Source organism: Corapipo altera, unplaced genomic scaffold (genome assembly GCF_003945725.1).
Source record: "Corapipo altera isolate COAL_440 unplaced genomic scaffold, ASM394572v1 61411, whole genome shotgun sequence".
NCBI lineage: Eukaryota > Metazoa > Chordata > Aves > Passeriformes > Pipridae > Corapipo > Corapipo altera.
In genome coordinates, this window is record NW_020884875.1 from 19,974,749 (window position 1) to 19,987,560 (window position 12,812).

The window sequence follows — 12,812 nt, forward strand, 5'->3', positions numbered from 1 at the left end:
ACATCAAAATCTGGGCACTGTTCTCATGTCATGGTGGGAGAAGTACCAAGACAGCTTGTGTAATTTTAGTTTGCCTGACAGAAAGTGTTACGCTTTTTCTCCCCAAGGATGTAACTTACGGAGAACACTCAGATGGGGTTTGTGGTGGTTCTCTCTGGGCTGTGTAAGGCCACATATGTTCCTCCCTACACACTCACACACAGCAAACGTGCAGAGGAAGGGTTCATTTCCCACGGGTGTTTTTGCAGGACCCATAGCAGCAACTCTGGTCTTGTAGGCTCTCCCTCATTTTGTCCTTGTCCACACCTCCCTGCCCACAACGTCAAACACAGGGTCGTCAGACCTGATTTTAGAGCCCAGCTTGCCTCAGCCCAACAGGTTAGTCGTGGTAGCTATGCAGGGCTGGTTTTTGCTGCATCCTTGTATTAATGACCCCTACTCTTGAACCTGAGTCAGCACTTCCCACAAAGCACCATCACCTTTTCTCCTGTGCTTTTCTTCTGTATTACTGTCGGGGAGAACACTGTTTGAGAATGAGAGTCTTTTTCCAGTCAGGCAGCCACTAAGCTCCATGCCACTGCTCACTCACTCCCTTGCCAGTGGGGTTGTGGAGAGAATCAGAAGAGTAAAAACTGGAAAACTCATTGGATGAGGTAAAACCAGATTAATAGGGAAGGAAAAAGCCACACACACAAACAAAATGACAGAAGGAATTCATTCACCGCTTTCCATGGGGACACAGGTGTTCAGCCAACTCCAGGAAAGCAGCTCTCCATCACACATAATGGTTATTTGGGAAGACAAACGCCATCAGTCCAAACATCCCCCCCCTTTCTTCTTCTTCCCCCTTACCTTATATACTGATTATGATCTCATGTAGTATGGAATGTCCCTTTGGTCAGCTGAGGTCATCTGTCCTAACTGTGTCTCCTCCCAGTTTCCAATGCACCCCCACTCTCCTCACCAGCATGTAAGCACTGCTCAGCAATAACAAAAACATCCCTGTGTTATGTCTCTGTAGAAGTTTCTCTGATTCCTATCTTGAGCAAGGCAGATGTGTTTCTTGTTGAGGGCTTCTTCAAGCTATCCCATACAAATGTAGCTACTATAATTGTACCTCAGTGAGACAGAAAAGAAGTAAGACTCTTTGTTCCTTACCTATCTTCCACAGAGGGGTTTTCAAGGTCACAGTTTTAGACTTTAAACTTCTGAATTAAGTGTAGATGGACTCTAAATTCTTTCAAAGTACAAATTCCAGACTCTTGAGACCCAAAGTTGCCCATTAATAACACAGGGATAATATTTCCCTTCCTTTAAAGATGCATTCATTAATAGTAGAGATATATATGCTGGGATTCATCTCACCTAATTTTATTTGACTGAGCTGTTTTTTCTCATTTAAAGAGTGGAGAAAAAGAATCACCTTCACTAATGAAGCATCCTAACTTATAATAGTCACATGTATGTGAACAGGATAAATACACTCCAGAGGTCCCTCTTTGTCATCTCAGAAGGAATTTAGATGAATAGTGCTAGTTTAGATGAGGTTTAATTTTAAGTGGTTTCAACTGGGTGAAGTAGATGGTGTGTTAAACGTGGATAAGCTAAGTGAATGTTCTTTTGTGTGATAAAATTAAATACCCAATGAATTGCTGCTCCTGCAAACAGAACCTGTTCAGATGGAGGCAGTTTTTAGTGCTAGAATTTTGTCGTGATTTCCCAGTTTCTGGTTTTTAATGGTGAGGATTCAAATCCATCCTGAAAATCTGTAGGTCTAAATATCACCATAGGGTTGCAGGGGCAAAATCATGAAAGCATATCTTTCCTTTGGCTTGGTTTCAAACAGGGTGACATCATTTTATCAAACTGCCTCTATTAGTTCTTTAATTCAGCAAACAGAGATTGCTAAGTAAGGTTCCTTTTCCAGCCAAAACGTCAATCAGAACTGTAAACTCTGCAGAGTACTGTACAAATTAACATTTAAACATCGCTATTGTAGTAATTATTTTGAGCATCTTTTTTTTTATGACACTCAGAAGAAAAGGGATGACTCGTCGTTGAGTTTCCAGACTCTAATTTTCTCCCTATATAAGTGTGCTCTGCCGAGATCTCTTTCCCCTCTGGCTGTGCAGTGTTTCTCTGCTGCTCATACCCAGCTGGGAGCTCCCTGTCTTAGTTATTGAGCTGCCACAATAGAGGCAGGAAGAATCCAAACAGCCTTTGTATATGTGGTTTGAATGTTCAGGGGATCTGATGAATAGACAAACATATGATTTGACTGCTAGGGAGATGATTTGATGGCAAAAAAAAGGTCACATACCAGCAAAACTGTTAAATGGTGGCATGAGGGTGGGACTGTTGTTCTGCTCCCTATTCAATTTCCTCCCACACTGGGGGCCAGATTCTGCCTCCACTGCAGCTGCTCTTGCTGCATGGGATTAGGGAGTTTTTTGGGTGATGTGCTTGTGTGAAGGCACTAATGGAGTACACAGCAGACAAGGGTGGAATTCAGCATGGATCGTAATCCTCCTTATGGGCTGCTGATGTGTGGCATCATATGCAAACCCATGCCTGGCACCTGCATTCACATTTGGCTCATCATCCTTGAATGTATCATTGACTGTCCAGAGTGTAGTGCCCTTTTGTGCTTCTGCTCTTTCTTTGCTGGTGAAAACCAATCAGTGCCATGAAATCTGGCTCTTTTTGTGCAAATAATTGGACCATCTTTTTTCTGGAGTTCTTCAAAGGATGCTGACTTGTGGAAGAGGGAAACAATTAGTGTTTCATGTGGATTTGTACCTCTTCACAGATGGGTATCCAAGTAAAATGAGGCAAAAGGTGGACGATATCTTCTGCTTTTTTGGATAGCTAAGTACCTGGAGTGAGAAATTCTTGTGCTTCAAGTGCACTTCAGCAAATAAAGAAGGCATTGTATTGCCAGTCTCTTCTCAGGCAAAGTAACTTGCAGTTCAGAAGCTTTTCTTCTCAAGGTTTTGTGCTGATTATTCCTTTGGCTTTCACTTACCTGCACAAAGTTTGGGTTTTGTTATTACTACTTAGGGAAGATTACAGTTCACCTAGAAGACTCAGCAAATTCATAAACTCTGCACTTGATAACTGAGCTCCAATAAGCCTTCCTGGAACAATGCTCGTAAGTCAACTGTGGATGTTGAAGAACTATATAATAATGAGATCTGAACTTCAGTAACACCAACAGCTATGTCACTATTATAAAGGGTAGAAATCTTTAATTTCAGTTTTAAAATTGTGTTTCTTCAATAGCAGTAGTACTGCATGTTGTAGTTAAGCACCACCAGTCTTAAAACTGTCTGTCTCACTTGGAAGATTCTAGCTGTCATTGACTCACAATAATAGACAGACTCCCACAAGTCAAGGTTTGAAAGGTCTTTGGAAACAGAAAGATAGAAGGATACATTCAAAGGGTTTTTCAAAAGAGCTGAAGATTAGTTTCTATGTCCTGTTGAAATGTATTTGAAAAAAAATACTAGTCTCTATAGCAAAGGAATGATTTTTTTTTTCTTTTTTCTTCATTGTAATCAATGAACAGACATTTTAATACTTTTACCTAGTAGTTTGCAAGTGACTTTCAGGAAACCAGAGTGCTTGAAGTGGAAAACAGGTATGTCGTAATTCATGATAGGAAAAAGTGTCTTTCCTTTCGCATTAATGAATTCTGTAAGATTAAAGTGACTGTATGTTCATAAAGATGCACAACTGCTTCAGAACAAATGTATCACAATTTTTCTAGACTTCCAGTGATTGTAATTTGTGAATTAGAGCTAATTAAGGTATGTCAGTAACATAATGTAAAAAATGGCTGATTACCGGTTACAGGAAAGATTTTGGAGCTTCCTGCGAAGTTCAATTTTGGTGAGTATATTTAGATTTAAAAATGTGCCCTCTGATAAGAGGTATTTTATTCTTTGTTTATAGGTCAGTAATGTTGTTAAGAACAGAAGATTACAGCCTAGGTGTTTTTCATAGGTGAGGAATAATTTTCCATGCAATTACTTTGATACTTTCTTTTTAAAATATTGAACATTTTAACTGTGTGCAAGGCTGAGTGGTTTACAGTCATGAGCACAGCACAAAGCTGAACTTCTGCAGAAAGCCCTCCTCTGTTGTGTGTGGGATCTGTGTGATTGCTGACAACGCTACCAGGGCGGAAGGGGAGGGCAGTGTCCTCACAACACCATCTGGAGCACCGTGTGCCTCTGAGCTCCGAGGGTGGAGTCCAGGCTCTGCAGCTGGTGTCATGGCTGTTTCTAGCTGGATGAACCGGCAGCAGTGCCGAGGGGTGCCTGGCTGCCCATGGTATGCAGGTTTGCGGGGTGAGGGGCAGCAGTGCAGCAAGGCGGCTGTTGTGGGCAAGAGGGACATTCCTGTGGTCCGTGATAGGCATTAGCAAGAACATGATTAAGTCTTTGACTGAGTGTGTGTTTGTGCCAAGCAGTGCCCCAGCTAAAAATCCAGCAATACCTAGTTCCTATGTGGCACTTCTTACTAGGAGAATTTTAATGGGAGAGGGTGTATTAATACCTCAGCATTGCAGAAATGACTGTTGAGCAATGAGGAGATTTCTACCAAAGCTATGTGCTGAATTTGTCTTCCCCACTGCACTCTGGATCACAGCTGTGTGTTGGAGGGATGGAGAGTCCCGGGAACTTTGTCTTCACATGCTCCAAAGCTTTAGTGATGTCCCAGCAGTAGGGCAGTTCTGTATCCAACAGAGAAGTTAAGGTTGTGGATAAGCTTTTTAAACAAAGTTAAATGTGAAGATCTTGGTCTCTTGCCAACTCGGTCCTCTTTTATGTAACTGAAAGGGGCTTTTTCCCAGTACAGCTGCTCCTAAAAATAGTAAGCAGGATTTTATTTTTCAAAATACCTCAGTTACTCAAAATTTGTCAAATTACTGAAATTATATATATGTCTATAACTGGAGGAAAGGTAAAGAGGAAAAAAGTAAAACCAATTAAAAAAAAAATGGTGCAGCTTTGACAGTCTCCTTGAAAACCAGCAGTAGCAGCAGTGTTGAACAGCTGCCATTGTGTTTGGCAATGCAGTGGGTCTGTTGAACAGAGATGCTGTCTGCTAGTGCCATTTTATTAAAGAACTACTTAATAATTTAAAACAAAGGATCTCCTTCACACAAGCCATTCACAGCCTCTCACATCTGGGTCGGAAATGGACCCTCTTGAGCAAGTTCTTGCAAGTGTCTTGAAAATATTCAGGGTGGTATAGACCTAGAGAGTGGAGAGGAAGGGAGTGTTAAGTCAGTTTGATCTGTGGTATTTCTCATTGAATAATAAGGGTAATTTCAATCCAGACGAAAAGGGTGACATGTAAATTTTTTAGAGCATTCAATGGAAGCACAGAAGAATCTGTGCTGGCATCATCATGGCACTGGAAATGTCAGCTATACTATTATCGTCAGCTTTACCAATATCACCAGCTATGGAATTACTGCAGATAACAGTATTTTGACTTCTAAGCTGTGGAAGTGTCACACTGAAGCCAAAACACTGTCAGTCTAGGTGGACTGCAGTCATTGCCATGATGTTAAAGAGAAAACATGGCTTTTTGGGGGGCACACTCAAGACTGAAAACATTCCATATTTGAGTGATTTGAAAGGTCCTTAAAACACATTTACTAATTTGTAAGTTTTGCATTGAATCGCAGAATCGTAGAATCAGCTGGGTTGGTAAAGACCTTTGAGATCATCAGGTCCAACCCTTGATCCAACACCACTGTGGTTCCTAGACCATGGCACCAAGTGCCACATTCAGTCTCATCTTAAAAACCTCTGGGGACGGTGAATCCACCACCTCCCTGGGCAGCCCATTCCAATGTCTGATTACTCTCTCTGTAAAAGATTTCTTCCTAATATCCAACCTAAACCTTCCCTGACAGAGCTTAAGACCATGCCCTCTTGTCTTACTGATAGCTGCCTGGGAGAAGAGACCAACCCCCACCTGGCTACAACCTCCTTTCAGGGAGTTGTAGAGAGTGATGAGATCTCCCCTGAGCCTCCTCTTCCCCAGGGTGAACAATCCCAGCTCCCTCAGCCTCTCCTCATAGGACTTGTGCTCGTGCTTAACTTGAAGTTAACTTTTGAATAGGGAGGATGAAAACAGTTGAAATCAGAGGATGATGACACTATCCAATTACATGTTAGGAAAATACCATGAAATGTTATATTTATATAGCGTTAGTACAAAACAGCTAAACTAATAATTGCTTTTAAAGACACAAGCATATCCAGTGTAAATTAGATGTATCCTGAGTCTGGGCAAAGGACAGATCATCTGTCTGTTCTTTCAGTTAATCAATAGTACCACCTGTGCTTTTTCATTGACTTCTTAATGCTAAATGGTAAACACTAACAGCCAGATCTACAGTAGTCTAAATTGGCCTAATGGATCGTTAGAGGTGTACTGATAAATGCCAACTGGGAATCTGGTGTGGACTGTAGGCTGAAAACTTAGGAAATGGAATAGCATAAACACTGCTTTATAACTGCTTTAATTAATTTCTTGTAGTCCTCTGTGTTGTCTAGTGGCTTATTTGACTTCTGTGTTGAATCAAGCAAGGATAATGTTAGTAGCAAAGAATGCAAGAAGAACTGGATTGAAATCAGATTAGTAGGTGTTACAAGGTGTTTGATGGAACTGTAGGTTGATTGATCATGTGAGCCTTTAAATTGCCTCTTCAGTGGGGGTAGAAGAGATGTGTAGAAGACAGGTATTGAGAGTTTGAGTTCTCTCTGTTCTGTCTCTCTTTACTTGACTTCATTCTTTTTGCAAAATGAAATTAATAGTGTCTTTATGTTCCTGGGCCAGAGAGGATGTGCACCAGGTGATGCGGAAGATACATACATTTTGCAATCCTACCTAAGACTCTTTCAACAGTGGCACTTGTAATGCTTACCTATATTACAGTGTGGTGGTTTGTTTTGTTTGTTTTTATTTGATCTACAAGCTAAAATAGCATACAAGTGTGTCCCATTTCCTGATTGTTGATTGAGATCGATACCTCTGCTGTTTTGCAGTGTTTTATTTTCTGTTCTTTTGTGATATATCTTGGGGTTTATGCCAAAAATGAAATTAGATATATTTGTAGCTAGGAAGATTATTCAGAGTTGCAATTAAAAGTGTAAAACTTTGGAAGTGGTATTATTAAACCTCATATTTTAGGCCTTAACCTTATTCAGAAGTCACACTGTGAACCTGAGAGACAGAGGGGGTAGCAGATTATCCCATACCTCTGTCTGAAGGGCTCTTAAAACTCTGCTGAGTGTAGCCTCTCTCAGGAGGGGGACACTGTCTCATTGCAGTGTAGCTGGTCTGACAGTGCTTATCTGAACCACTCTGAGCTTGGATAGGATTTATTTTTAAATCTCCTGTTTGGTTGCAGGGAGATGATCTACCTATCCACACCTCACAGTCAAGCAGTAAAAACACAGCTCACTTTTGTGTATATTTCCATTTAGCAGTGACCAAATAAATAATTGTATTTAAATATGTTCTCTGGGTCCTCCTTTTCCAACATTTCTCCACTGTTTGCACCTATAAAGCCTCTTGGCTCATTGTCTTCCAGTCCTGGTACCACCTTACAGCAGTAGGTTATTTTTCTGGCATTGATCCAGGGTTTTACAGGTGTTGTAGTCACTTTTCTTCATTCAGTGTGCAGCAAGTCACGTTTTTATCTTCTGTATATGCTCCTAGAAAGGATAGTTTACAGTGGCTATATGTGACTGGAGATCTTCCATGAGAACCTGACTAGGAAAGCATGGTGCAAGAAGGGGCTGAAATACATGCATAGTTGGTGAATTCCTCAAGTTCAGGCTTCAGCTGCTTAGACATGTTTTTCTGGACTTTGGCAGGAAAAAAATACTTTGGCATAGGTGACAGTGTTTTCGATTTGCATGTCAGGGTCTGGGGGAAATTGCTTCACTATTTTCATCTAGTACACATGAAGTCAGACTTTACAATGTCTTTGCTTATAGTGGAGGAGACTTTCCTTGCATGAGAGAGACTGCTTTTAGAGCACCTGGTCTCAGGAGACATGTCTTGCATTCAGCAGAGTGGCTAAGGGAGTTACTTTGTTTAAAGTTCTTTGTCAAATCTGCCAGGCAATTCACAGAAGTAGAACAATGTCTAATGTGAAGGTTTGAGGAAACCAACAGAAAAGATGCATAGCAAAGGGAATGGTCAAAATATAGAACACCTGAAATGCTTCCCACTTCCTCCCCTTCCTTTGCAGTATTTTACATCCTTTTGTTACCTCTCAGGCTTGATGTGGTCAGTCAGCTAAGTCTATATGGACAGGTTAATAACAGTTATATTTTAAGAGAGTTTCTATGTGAAAGCCTTTGCAAACTGACTCATAAAAGAGTGTAATATTTCTCCCATTTGCTCTTCCAGCTTTTTACCCCAAGAATCAGGTAAACTGCTCAGATTTGCCTCAGCTTTTCAAACTCAGAAAATGAAAAGGCAGCTAGCCTGGATTTCTTGTATGGTAATAGAAGACTCTATCAGTGTTATCCCTGGGACATCCCATTCTAGAGTACTGGTAAACTGACTGCCAGTGCATTCATTACAGTGCAGGGAGAATCCTTATTCTCTGCATTGCAGATGTTCTTGCAGTGGAGTTTGGTACTTGAACAATTGAAAAATCTTGCCTTTTAAATTTCTTGTGGTGATCCATCTCAAATGGCAGTGGCCTTCTTGTAGAGATCTTAAAAGTAATAAGAAGCCTAATTTAAGGGATCATTCTTCCACTGACTTTGCAATGCAGTTTCATTTTATCCAGATAGACCTCTTGGTTTTCTTTTTATTGGACTTTAAATTATATGTAAAAATGCAGAAACTACATGTGCTGTGCAAGTAATTTCTGTCAACTAAAAGATCACTGGAACTGCTCAGTAGTGATGCTCAGATTTAGTAGAAAATACCGTACTGTTTTTTGGGTTGAGGGTTGGGTTTCTGTTTGGTTGGGTTTTTTTTAATTATTACTGTTTTTTAAATAGAAGGGAGAGCACAATGAAATAAGAATTATACTGAGGCTAATAGAAGTGTCAATGCAGTCATGAGTTAGGAAAAGGATATACTGTATATGCCAGAGAAAAAAAGTGTAAATCAAAGAAGAAGGGATAGGCAAGAGATGAGGGAAAGGCAAAATCAGATTTCAAAAAAATTCTGTGTTTCCAAAAAGATACAATAAGTGGCAAGAGAGATATCAGTGTAATCAGAAGCAATTATTTTAGGGGAAAGTTCTCTAGTTACCATTAAAGGATGTTTTCCGTGACAATAAATAAAGTAAAAGCTGAAGAAGCACAGGTTTTCTGATTTGATGCTATTTTAGAGTGTGAACATTGAATTACTTGTGCTCTATGCGTGCATGGAGAGGGAGATATGAACGCTCTCTTTTTTAGAAACCTTCTCAGGTGCTATCCTGTCATGGGTCCTGTCACTAGGGTTATGAATTATGGTCAGAAGGTGCTCACTGTGGGGAGATGCCATTTCTTGTGCTCAGCAGAGCTGCCTGGGATCATCACAGCCTCTCAGTAGTCCCAAAGCTATTGGCGCACAATTCTAGTGCTACTGATTGGTCCAGGAGATATGACTTGGATGCTGATGACATACTCAGCCAGACTGAGCTGGTGCTGGAACAAAATACGCCCCAAACTATTCCTGGCACATTAATTTTCTGCTTAGATTCAGATATACCTCTTGCTATTTTTTCCTCGCTCTTTCCTTGCTTCACATTCTTGTCTACTAGTCCCTAAATTAAGAAGAAAAGTAGCTATTGCGGTACTTCTGAGACTAGTATTTAACTAAAATGTGAGATCTGATAGAGAGCTCTCATGCATCTGAACATGCAGCAATGAGCTCGCAGAGCAAAAATAAAAGATAGAATAGAACATATTTTTTCAGTGTTCACAAAAAAGCAAAAACTTGAAAGAATTGTCATTTGTGGAGTTTGGGTAATTGACCATAGCTACAGCTCTGCCCCCATGAGTTTTCCAAGTGATTAACTTTGGCTTCAAATTATAGTTGTCCATTCAAAACAAGGTTTTATGTGATATGGAATATTCTATTCAATCCTCAAAAATGCAGCCAAATGTATAAACAAGAAGGCCATGGTAGTCTGTGTGCTACAACACTTGATCTGAGTCATGCAGGCTGTAGTGATGTGTCCATTCTGCTGTTGAAATTATAAATTCTGATGATCTTAAACGGTATGTTTTAGGTGCTTGGTCGATCCTGATGTAAAGATTTTGTTTTAAATTGGTAGTTACTCTTGCTGTGTCAAAAATTAAGAGATGATTTACTAAGTTTTGTAAGTTTGAGTTGAAGTCCTTCCATGAATTCTGTTGAGTTTTAGTCTGACAGGTGAAGGGAACCTTCTTCTCTTATAGAACTGCTATGTGTTTGCTTGCAAACCATTGTGAAATCATGTTTAGAGTTTCACTTGACTGGACAAATAAAAATAACTGTTCTAGTGGCTTACTGTGGCCAGGTTTTAAAAATTTTAAGGCTTTTGCAGCTTTTAAAATTTCCAGTGCAGTGCACGAATGTTCAACAGGGAGGTTTTTTACATCTGGTATATGCACAAGCAGTATTGATGCCTTCCTCCTTCAACTTTTCTTCTGTGTGCAGATGAGAGGTTTAGATCACATTTGGAAAAAAAATAGTGGAGAAGGCACTCCAACTGATTCAGTCCTCAGCATGATCATTTTGACTTTTACATCTATAATGCAGAAATGTTCCCCGTGCTGTTTGCCTTTGCATGTCCACAGGAGTTCTGATGTCCTGGCTTGGGCTTGGTGAGCAGCAGGATGTGGCTCTGGGGCTGGTGGGGATGGGATGAGGTGGTGAGCAGTGCTGCTGCCCCGAGCCTGCCCCACTGCAGTGTTGGGCAAGGACTCTGCTGAGCTGAGCAATCATGAGAATGAACCTGCTCTGCCCTGCGCTGCGTCCTCACCTTGCTGCAGTTTTCCAGCGGTGTCAGTCTTACATTTATCTGTGTAAAGTCTGTCTTCTTTAGAACCTACATTTGGTTAACTAGTAATTCACTTAGTGGTGAACTTTTAGAATACAATAATCTGTGGCTCTTGGAAGGCCCCTGCCATCCACATGCTGCTGCACCATGCTGCCTTCTGAGTGCTGCCTGCGTGAAGTCTGCAAGGAAATCTGTCTGGAGGTGGTTTAACTGGGAAGAGGTGGGCGGCTATCTACACTTAGCAGCCTCTCAAAAAAAATTACTTCACCTCATGCTACACAAACAGGACAGTAAGGACGTTATCAAGTAAGAAGGGAAACATGTTCTCAGGATGGCAGCATGTGCTAAACTTCTGTTTTAAAGACCAGTTTCTTTAGAAAAATGACCATAGTTGTGAATGTGCTTGCACTGTTTAGAGAGCTAGAAATATAATTATAGCTTGGTTTTTCTTATTTCTTTACTTTTCAGCATAAGTATTGAGAATTTGAAATGTGGAATTAACTGTGTAATCTTTTGAAAGGAACAGGAGCTGGTCTTTGTGTTTGCAGGAGGGAACTGTAAGAGGCTGCATGTGGGTACTTTTCTATACAACAAACGTATTAGTAGGAATTGAATAATGAGTAACCTGATCAGATTTATAGCCAAGCTTGCCTGTCATACTGTGATAATTAACAGCTACCTTGGGCCTTAATACCAAGTCGATGCTTCCCCACCTTCCAAGCCATTTGATTTTTTAGAAGTGAGTTCTTTATGGAAAAGAAGCAGTGCTTAGGGGAGGCACTGGTCTTGGCTCAATACAGTGATCGGAAACACTTCCCGGTGCAGGCACTGCCATATTCCACAAGCTGTTTTTTTGAAGAGCAACTTAAATGGTAACAGCTTTGGCCTGAGTCAAGAGCAGTTTGTCATGGTCATGGAAATTACTGGCAACGTCAATGGTTGTGGGCTCCCCTTGGAGGCAATTACAGCCTTGTACAAAAGTACAAAACAAAATGGTGATAAGGAGATGTAAGAAGAGCAAGAGTAAGTAATTGCTTAAAATCCTTTCTTGTTGCATGAAAATTTTATGTGTTTATAGGGAGGACAAAAACATGGAGTCATTCCAGTCTGAAAGTTGGTCACTAGATATGGAACGCCATCTCCAGTCTGATAAACTGCCAGTTCTTCTTTCTTCCTAGCTAAGAAGCTGATTCAGAGAGGTGTTTTTGATTAGTCTTCAGTGGTTTGTTATAATCTGTGCATATATTTTTTTTCTTTCACTCAGGAGGAGGGAGGGTTGGACTGGATGATCTCAAGGTCTCTTCTGAACTCACCTATTCTGTGAATATCTGAAGGATAAAGTCTTTGTTCTGTATTACATTAGTCAAAGAACGGTTGCTTTGTGTTGGGTTTTGAGTGTTTTGTACTTTGCCATGCACAGCTCTAGGCTGTGTCCATCGATCCAGTAACTGGTAAGTCTGTTGTAGTTGTGTTGAGAAATTTGTCGTGGATTAAGGGGCTTCAGCTGAGATGTTTTACCGGGTAAATGCAGAGTTCCATCCATGGCAGAAGTAGCATTAGAAACCCTGGCAGAGGTTGACAAGATGTAACTTTCAAGTGGTTGTTGATACAAAGGAGTTCTGTTTGCCCTTGCAAGCAAACCGTGTTAGAATGTTTGCATGGTAGTTACTGTGCACTTGTCTGGTTTCTGAGATTGTACCTTTGACATGCAACTTTGCGTGCAATAACAATCCCAACAAGGCAGCACAGGGCAGACTCCTGGTGCTGTGTTCTGTAGTGGTTTGAA

At 40.7% G+C, this 12,812-nt stretch overlaps 1 protein-coding gene and 1 long non-coding RNA gene across 2 annotated transcripts in view; both read left to right on the plus strand.

Annotated features, from left to right (window-relative positions):
* PLCXD3 (phosphatidylinositol specific phospholipase C X domain containing 3) overlaps positions 1 to 12,812 on the plus strand; it is a 76,721-nt gene that overhangs the window by 29,751 nt on the left and 34,158 nt on the right. The gene's annotated exons all lie outside the window — the stretch shown is intronic.
* On the plus strand, positions 950 to 12,230 carry LOC113943481. Its single transcript, XR_003526339.1, has 4 exons — positions 950 to 1,137; positions 3,061 to 3,151; positions 3,955 to 4,005; positions 12,105 to 12,230. It is a non-coding gene; the product is annotated as an uncharacterized LOC113943481 (long non-coding RNA).